The sequence below is a fragment of the Geospiza fortis genome, unplaced genomic scaffold, assembly GCF_000277835.1.
Source record: "Geospiza fortis unplaced genomic scaffold, GeoFor_1.0 scaffold13, whole genome shotgun sequence".
Taxonomy (NCBI): domain Eukaryota; kingdom Metazoa; phylum Chordata; class Aves; order Passeriformes; family Thraupidae; genus Geospiza; species Geospiza fortis.
The window spans coordinates 2,909,812-2,919,135 of NW_005054384.1; the positions used below are offsets into that span (position 1 = coordinate 2,909,812).

The window sequence follows — 9,324 nt, forward strand, 5'->3', positions numbered from 1 at the left end:
GCCCCGCTCCCCGCACCCCCCCGGGACAGGTCCCGGTCGCGCTTTGCCCGCACTTCGCGCAGTTGTTCCCCGCGGGGTGAGCAGCGCTGCGGTCTCCGTGCGGTCCTGCGTGCCCAGCGTGCTGGCCAGCTTCTTTAGGCGCCTTCTCTCTCCCCCTGCCCCCGAGTTGTGCCTGTGTAATGTATCTGTCTCCGCTTTCCCTTCGTTGCCTTGTATCACCCCTGCGAGCCTGTGTAGTTACCATTAGAGACCGCCTCGTTCCTCTCGTGCTCCTCGCTGGCTACCCCGCTTATCCACCTGCCTAGCATCCTTCCCCAGTTTAGCACGAAACCACTCATCGTATTTCTATTTCCAGCAGTGCCTAGATTTAACCACGATAGGTGTACTAGAAATGTAGGGGCTGATTTCGCTAGTCACCTAGAAACCCTTTTTTCTCCCTGCGCTTCCATCCAGGCTGAGAGTCTGTGTGGTTTCCAAGTGACTGGGAGAGGTGGAATAGGTAGGAGGAAAAAGGGCTTGAAACATTAGAAATAACTTGGAAGGGAGGAGGGTGGAATCAAGTCTTTGCTTCTGCTGTGTGTTCCACTCTGGAGAAGTATCAGCAGGAGGTGCTGGAGGAGGAGGATTTACAGCAGACACTCCGGAGACCCGGAGCCAAACTCTTGGCTGCTGGAGCTGCACACAGGCTGCATATGCCACTGGGAGGTGGTGGAGTGTAGTAATACGTGCAGTTGTTTTTATGTATATAAGCACTTGGATAATCGCGGGGAAATAATCTGCAAGTGAATTGGTCTGTATCAGATTATTTGCTTTTTATGTTTGGTTAATACTTATGCATTAAGGAATCAGAGTCAGCCTTTTAGAAAACTGTGGGCAGCCTTTGTTGTTTTTTTTTGTTTTCGAGTTGGGAATACTTTAAAAACCACAGGTTTCTGGCTATTAGAACCCTGCAGTTTGATTTGCAGCGAAGGTTCTGTTTTTTTGTAAGAAGTCATTTAATGCTGGGAAATGGAACTACTGATTGCTATCAGGCTCCTCTTGCTCCTGCTGTCAGGGCTCAGATTGAGAAAGTGGCCTTCAAATACAGCAGTATGTATGGGGGCACATGTGTGTGAAGTGCTTTTCTTGTTCAACACCGGCATTAACTGAGTATCAATTCTTTTTATAAACTATTCCCACTGTCCCTGTTGACTGATGATGATTTCCCAGTAATTTTCCAAGTGTCTCATTTGTTTCTGCTGTTAAGTGCCTTCTAAAGGAAATGCAGTTTGCTTTTGAGTGTCTGGAGTATTGTGTGTAACAGAGCAGAGTTATCATCAGGTAAATTAAACTTGTTTCTGAACACAAGGCTGAGGCATGACCTTGGATACACTGACCGTAGTTCGTCAATCAGATACCAGAGTGTCTAAAACCAAAATCTATTCCTGGAGTTTTCCTCATTCATGTGTATGTTAATGAATCTCTCCATACACAGATATAATCAAACAGAATTATTCTGGGGTTTATCTCTTCCTTTGCTCTGACCGTTGTTCTGGAACCTAGTCAAAATATGTTCAGAATACATCTCCTCTTAAGAAACAATTTTTGAGAATGGCACTTTTTTTGCAGATGTGTATTATTGTAAAGCTCTCTGTTAAATAATTCTGTGAGGCATGTTCCAGACGATGAGGAAAGCTTTGTCCTCCATTATGGATTGAAGTGCTTTTTATTCTTTGAGCTATTCAGCACTGGAAGAGTATTTTTTGCAAAGTTCTTAGAGCAGCCATAAATACTTCTGCTGGAGAGACTTCCTGTTTGCTGTACTTTGCCCCGTGCTGTTATCGAAAGACACCTTGATTTTTGTTCTGCAGAAAGATGGGAGTGAAGAAAAAAAGCAGCCAGAGCAAATAAGCAATGAGGAGGATAAAAACCACCACATAACCCAGCCTGATTTTTATTTTTTTTTCTTTAGGAAATGCATTCTTGCTTTTGTAATTCAATGGGAGAGCACTACGTATCAATCATAATTTTTATTGATGGGGGCAAACTTTTAAGGGTGGAAGTGCCCAACATCTCCAGAGCTTCCATACACCGGGAAACTAAAATTTTGACCATTCGTGGTATGGGGGTTTTTTATATCTGGACTCCTGACTGTTAAAGAGTGGTAATAGAAAGGAAGAGATGCACCCACATCCTCCACTAGATTTACATGGAAAACGATTTTCATGTAAAATGCAACAGAGTTGTAAACACTGCAGGAGCACTTGTTAGTCACAACAGTGGTGGAATTATGCTAATACAATGCTAATGCTCTGTGGTGCAGTTGATATCGTGCCTCTTAAGGAGCTTGTGGCTTGCATGTAGCTCAGTTAGATGGGTTTTTGTTCAGATCTCTGCCTGCCAGGTGAGCTGATGCTGCTGAAGTTCAAGGCAGGGAGATCTGGGGATGACCCTGAGTTCTGGGCAAAGGAAGGAATGTTAAACGAGGGCACACTTAAACCATCCTTGTTATTATTTGAGAACCAGAAACCCCAGTCAGGTTTTCAGGTGTGTAGCTTCTCTTGGCTTCCAGAATTCACACTTAGGCAGTCTGGTGAGTCAATTCTGAAATCCTTGTTTCTAGCACTAAAGGTTTCAACATGAGCAATCAGACCCAGTGTTTTAACTTACCTTGGTGTTAGGGAGTAGACCAGGATGGCTAGCATCATTTCTCATTTCAAAAGGTAATTGGAATGTTTTGCTGCTTGTTTTCCAGATTTACCCACAGGTTGGGAGGAAGCCTATACTTTTGAAGGTGCAAGATATTATGTAAAGTAAGTTGAATGTTTGTCACAATACTATAATTTTCAATTAGTTTGTGTAAATGTTGCTGTAATTCTGAATGCTTTCCATACTGAAACTGTTGTGCTACAAATCCAAAAGGAGCATTTAAATTTTCATAGGGTATCTAGTCCTTTGTTGACTGAATTCTGCGCAGCTAAAACAATTTCTTGACTGTTTTTGCTAATTCAAGCTGTTTGAGGATGCAGATTCAAGTGCAGTTTCTGCTGTGAATGTAACCATCTATCAACAAATGTCCTTGCAAGCCAAGAAAACCTTGCATTTGTCTGTTTGCTTGACATTTGTGTGTGTACCCTCTTGTGCCATTAATGCTTTCACAAAGGCAAGATCTTACTTCGTCACTGGGAGAAGAGTCTTGGTTTCAGCCCTGTTCTCTAATTACATGGTTTAAAGCCATGCTGAAGGTTTAATTTGGCCATTTTCTTTGCAGACCTCCTGCTTCTGCTTCTAGCATTGATTTCCTTTTTTTTGTTTGTTCTAGTTTTAGTATGTTTTGAGGAGCATGTTCACTGTGGTAGCCTTACTGTGTGTATTGTCTTTTTGGATGAGAGACATGAAAATCAACCTCTTGTATAGAAGTCCAGAGGGTGTATTGGTTGGATCTGTACAAACTTCTTACAGGCTTTTCCTCTCCAGATACTTAGACCATCCTCACCTGGAAAATTTTTAAGTGGCACCTATGTATATTTGGTTAACATGCTTCTGCTTCTTCTGTTTAACAATTCACGGGCTTTTCTCAATTCATTCAGGAGTTTTTGCTCACTGCACTGTGTGTTTGGTTTGCTGTCTTTAAATTAAAAATGTCATTAGTGTGATAACTTTTATGAGTGAAGGTTACAGATAGAATTTGTAGGCTGCAGGTAGGTTTTTTCTGTGTTGTAAGTGTTGAGTACAAGGTTGCTGCTCTGTGTAAGATGCTTTGCAGACGGTGTAAGGAGGATGTTATGTATGTGTTTCATGGTTTATTTTATATCAGTGTGTTTGATTTGGTCCTAAACAAAATTTAAAAACATATATTAGATAATAATGCTCCCAAAAATCTGACGAGAATAGGTGCTGTGCTGTCTAGGAGGGCAGATTGTTTGTTGATAAGCAGCATGTTCGTTTTTCTGTTCATTCTGCCTTCTTGCAAATGACATTGCGGGAGCGCTGAGTAGAAATTCACAAGAAACCCACCAGACTGAGGACAGGGATCCATTGAGCATTTTACCTCTGGAGTTCTGTGCAGATTGTTAAATGAAGACAAGTGAGAATTAAAGAAAGCTGTGTTTGTGTGTGTATACAATGTGAAAAAAAATTCTTCTAAACTACGAGATGGAAGCTTTTCTTGTAGAATGTGCTTATAAGCAGTGTATTGGCCAGCTGTAGTAACTGGAAAATAGCAACTTGAGTTCTCCTGGAATAAACAAGTGTGTGAACAGCTGTTGTAGAGCTCTTCTGGACAGACTTACTGAGTGCTAGGTTATTTGTGTGCCCTTGTCCTTCCAAGATCTTGTGTTCAAGGTATTACCATAATTGTGAGGATGTACATGGAGCTGATTGTTTTGCTGATAGCTAGCACCAAATAGCTCAGTTTGTGTTTGGAAGTTGTGCTGTCTTTGAAAACACGTTGCACAAACACTTCTCTGGGATTTGACAGATGTAGGAGGATAGCAGGGCTGGTGCTGTCAGGCCTGCTGAAAGGTTCACGTGGTCTGACCAGTTTGGCATCCTTAGTTAAATACTGGTTTGTTGTGTAGAGTCTCGGGCTGAATTTGAATTCCTGCCCAGTGATAGCTTCTCCTTTTAAAGCTGTCTCACATTCAGCCCTGCTGGTGCTAGAGAGGATGTGAGAGCTAATGTAGACAACGTTATAATCACTGTCTTCTAATCCTAGGCACTGCAACTCGGGGTGATGTGCTGATTACAATAATTCTGGTTGTCTGAGTTTTAACTGCTGTGGGGCTTCTGCATGAGGGGCAAACAGCACAGGCTGTTGTGACCTCCTGCCATGCAAACACCCCCACGTGTGGATTTCTAACCATACCCTGCTCATTTGTGTGTACTGATTTGCTGAATATTAGCGTTTGTTATGTCAATTGCAGTGTAATAAAACCATGGCAAAACTATAAATAATGAAAGCTTGCTTGTGGTTAGGTCTGAAAGAAGCATATTGCTTTATGTTCCATATGAGTTACAAGGAAATGAATGTTAATGCCATGCTTTTGGTGCTTCAGCCACTGAAACCTGTCTGTTGGATTGCTGTGTCCAGTCAGAGTTAGACAAGAAGGGCAGTCAAGTTTCCTGATCACATAAATAATTTGACCTAACTTCTGAGGCACAGCTTCAAATATGTGGGTTGAATAGAAGTGTTTAACAACCTTCCTTTATGGTAAGATCTTGCGCTAGACTGTGTTTGAAAATAAAAACCTTTTGAAAATTATTCTTCTGGTTCTTTAATAATAGGTCTTCAGTGTTCCAAGTGGGTGTGTTGCTGAATCTATTACTGTGCTTTTTTTTGGCTTTGATGTAGTAAACACTGTATAATCAAATTGGGATAATGTCGAGGAGATAATCGTCAGCTAAATCTTAACATTCCTTGCACTGGCATTTCAAACAAATGACTCAGTATACAGACTGCACTGAAATGTGATTCTTTGTAAAGGACACTGTATTTTTCTTGGGATGTGTGCACTCGCTTTCAGAATAAGTAAATACCAAACAGTGACTATTTTACACATTTTTTTCCTCTCCTGTGGCATTGAATTTGTTCTAGTTTTAAAGTGGAAAGATACACTTAAAACAGGGACAGATAAGGAGTTGTTCCCATTGCATACTGTGGTTCTCTGCTGGTGTAGGGTTGTCAGAGTAAGTTGATGCTAGCTAGGACTTTGACCTTTTTAGCATGTTATTTTTTCTGGGTTTTTTTGAGCAGTAGAATATTTGCTAATGACAGAAGCATTTCCCCACATCCTCCTCACTCGAATGACAAACCCAAATGACAAAAGATGTATTTTGCTATTTGGAGTTAAAAAATGTGCAATGCCGGGATACCTTGTGTGTTCTCAGGAGAGTGGTTACATTGTTTGGGGGTTTTGTCTCTTTCAGGGTGAGAAATCTGGATTTATTTACTTTACATGAGACCTGTGCACTGACATCCCTTCATTGGCACTTGGGGGGGAGCTCTAGCAGTAAACTTTACTGAAATAACTAAACTTTTACCCAGGATATAGGGCCCTTGATTGTAGGACTGATAACATTCAATTACAACATCAGTTAAGTGTTGAATCTTCTGTATTATGAAGCAAAACTCCTGAGGCTTGAAAATAGCAGCAAACTGCTATTTTTCTTTTGTCCTGCTTAGGGTCCTTCACTGGACTGGTTACTTGTGCTGAATGTATTGTGCACTCTGAAAAGTTAAGGGTTTTGTCCCCAAAACACATCTAAGCTGGATGGTAGTATGGGAAGCTTAAGTGATTGATGTTATTTATAAGTGCCTGAGGAAAAGGACCCCACAGGAAAATCTCATTATGATACTTCTCAGTAGAGAAAATACACCTGGTCATGGGGCTCAGACTCCTCACCTGGTAAGATCATTGAGAATTTTTCCAGCTTGATGTTTTTAGGACCTTGTGATGGCTTTATAATCTCTAAGCATCAAAGCACTGGGTTTGAGGACCATAAAATGACATAAATATGTGTGTGCATTTGTGCATGTTTTTGAGAAACCCTTATCATTGGTTAAAATGACCCAGTGATCTAAACTCAGGCATTTGCTTACTTTTCTTGCATTTTTGGTTCTCACTGCAGTAGTTCTAAATATATGTTCAATTTTGAAAATATTTTTCATCTTTTCAAACAAGGATTATATTATTTAAATTACTAATTTATGAAATAAGGTTGTTCTAAAAATCAATCCAAAGATGATACTTGTGGAATTTTTGCATCACTCTGCCTAGGTTGGTTTCTACAGAAGTACTATTAGGTAAGCTGTTTGCATGTTGGAATTTGGTTTTTCTTAACTTTGCTGTGGGACTGACACTTTTTGGGCAGTACGAAAGCTGACTGCAAAAGTGCTTAAAAGCTCAAAGAATTAAGAGGGTTGAAGTTTCATTTTTGGGATTTTCTTTTGAAGTTTACCTTTTTCTGTGTTCATCAGAACAGTTTTTGCCTGTTGCTGGCTGAATCAAGGCATTGGCAAAGCCTGGCCAAAGCCAAGGTGAATTCACTGTTATATCAAATAAAGGTTTTGTGTGCTTTTATAGAGACTTTTTGTCAGTGCAGGTTTGTTTATTGGAGACATGTAGCTTGAAAATTGGGAAGGCAAGAAACATTTATTAAGTGATTAAAAGGGATAAGATCTCATTCAGCGCCCGAGTTTCTTTTGTTTACTAAAATAAACCTGTGCTCATTGAGGATTCAGCTTTCGTTTGAACCTTTGTCTTTTATGTGCATTCTAAAGATCCTTTCCCATTCAGCTGAGACTTTCTCCAGAAAAATCAAACAGCCAGTGTTGTTTGCAGAAAAGCCCTTTCTTGAAAGGAAAAAATGCAATTTGAGAAAAATATGAACAGATCAAACTGTTTTTCTCCCAGACTAAGAATTGCAGTATTCCTCCCAGAAATTCAGTTCTTTTCTTGTTACCTCTAACCTTTATTTTACTAAAATGAAGAATAAACTTAATTCTTTTTCTCATATGGCGAGACCTGTAGGTCAAATAATGGTGTATGGGTGAACTGGGATTTAAGTACACACTACCTTGTGCCTTTTGTAGTGAGCAAAGCCGTTCAGATAAGGAGAACTTCTTCTGGGGAATGCCTGCACATTTATTATCTGTTTGAACATTTGCTTCTTTCTTGCACTGAAATATTCCAAGAACCAAAAATACCGCAGAGCTGGAGCTGGGTGTGGAGGTGGAAGGATTCTAGGCACAGGAAGAAATGGGTGTGGGTCAGAGGAGAGGTGGGACTGCATCCAAAAAACAGCTTCTGATGGCTTGGATGTGGAAGGACAGGGCTGTAGGTAGTGCTGGGCTGCAGGAGAAGGCTAAAAGGGTGGGAGCAGTTGTAGGAGGAGTGGAGAGACAACCAGGCAGAGAGGAGCAGTCAGGAAAAGGAGTTGGGAGCTGATTTCCTAGGAGCAAACTTAATGGGGTTTCTCCCAGAGGGAAGGGTGGCAAAAGTTCACCCTGCACAAACAAGTTGTGTGACTCGTGTGCAGGTCTGGGAGGGCCCATTATCCCTGGCTTAGGAATCTGTTTCAAAGTTAGGCTGGGAGGTGGAATATCAAATGTGAGTGTTAGGAATTGCTGTGCTTCTAAAGGCTCTTTTTGCCTGTGACGTCTGTGGTTGATATTTTGAGCTGTCTCTTTCCTGAAGTGTGTTTCTAAATTGGGCAATACCTTAAATGCTTCAGTTTCACTGAGAAAGACTTGAAAGCATGAAGGAGCTTACTGATTTTTTTTAATCATTACCAAGTTTTTCAACACTTGTGAGAATTAATGAATAATTATTTAAAACCACAAAATTAGCTATACATAAGTAGTTACATGAAATACTGAAGTCCATGAGAAAGATATTGAAGACACTCAAAACTTTTTTGATATTTGTAACCAAATTAAATTGGTCTATAGCTTTAGAACCTTGTTTTTGAAGTGGAAAGATCTTTTCCCTGGCTTTGGTCTTCTTTGGTGATTAAGTACTAAGAGCAGATAAAGTGGATATACTCTACATTTACTACAGTGAAGTGAATTCTTACATGGTCTTTCATTTTTGGTATTCACCACGTGTGAAGGATGGCAAAAAGCAAAGGAAATGCTATCAATCAAAACTTTCATGTAGGTGGTTGCTGCAATGTTTACTAAATGCAGTGGTACTTTTTTTTCCCCCAAATCCTCCCCCCTTTGCAAAAAAAAAAAAAATTTATGTGCCTTCTTAAGAATGGTTTTGCGGCTATTTCATCTTCCTGTTGTGTCTGGGTGCTGCACGGGTTCTTTTTCTTCTCCCCATCTTGGTACCCATATCCTGCAGCACCTGGAGCTGAGGGACACTTCCAAAAACACCTCACCTCTATTGTTATACAATCCACTTGTATTTGTTAGAACTTTCACAGGTCCAAATTCCACCTGGTGCCTTTTATGTCCTGCTTTTGCTTTAAAGGAGTTGCACCCACTTTTTTTTTTTTTTTTTTTTTAAATCCCTGTGGTCTGACAGAGTTTTGGTGTGCTGATCAAACCTGGTGTGTGTTGTGGTGTTGCACCAAGCCTGTTTTTCCTGCACATGTTTATGTTACCCCAGCTCCTATTCTAATGAATTCCACTTGCATTAAAGCTGAGATACACTGGGGCTGGCAGTGCAGAGCACTCCTCAGTTCACTCCTGTGAGAGGGAGAGAAAGCTCCTGTGGAGCTTCAGGCAAAGAAATCCTTGCTGGAAGCGAAGCTCCACAGCCCTGACTGCTGGGATTTCTGCCAGCAGTGGTGCCTGGATGTGTGTTCTTTTCTGTGCTTCAGTAAGTAAATATCTAA

At 40.8% G+C, this 9,324-nt stretch overlaps 1 protein-coding gene across 12 annotated transcripts in view; it reads left to right on the plus strand.

The window, feature by feature from the left end:
* The first annotated feature begins 2,737 nt into the window (after positions 1 to 2,737).
* Positions 2,738 to 9,324, plus strand: part of PLEKHA5 (pleckstrin homology domain containing A5) — a 154,036-nt gene continuing 147,449 nt past the window's right edge. For 7 of the 12 annotated variants that reach the window (XM_031060545.1, XM_031060546.1, XM_031060542.1 and 4 more), the window contains exon 1: positions 2,738 to 2,792. The gene's annotated coding sequence lies outside the window, so the exon portion shown is untranslated. The remainder of the gene's footprint in view (positions 2,793 to 9,324) is intronic. The other 5 variants (XM_031060536.1, XM_031060535.1, XM_031060537.1 and 2 more) reach the window with 1 other exon arrangement.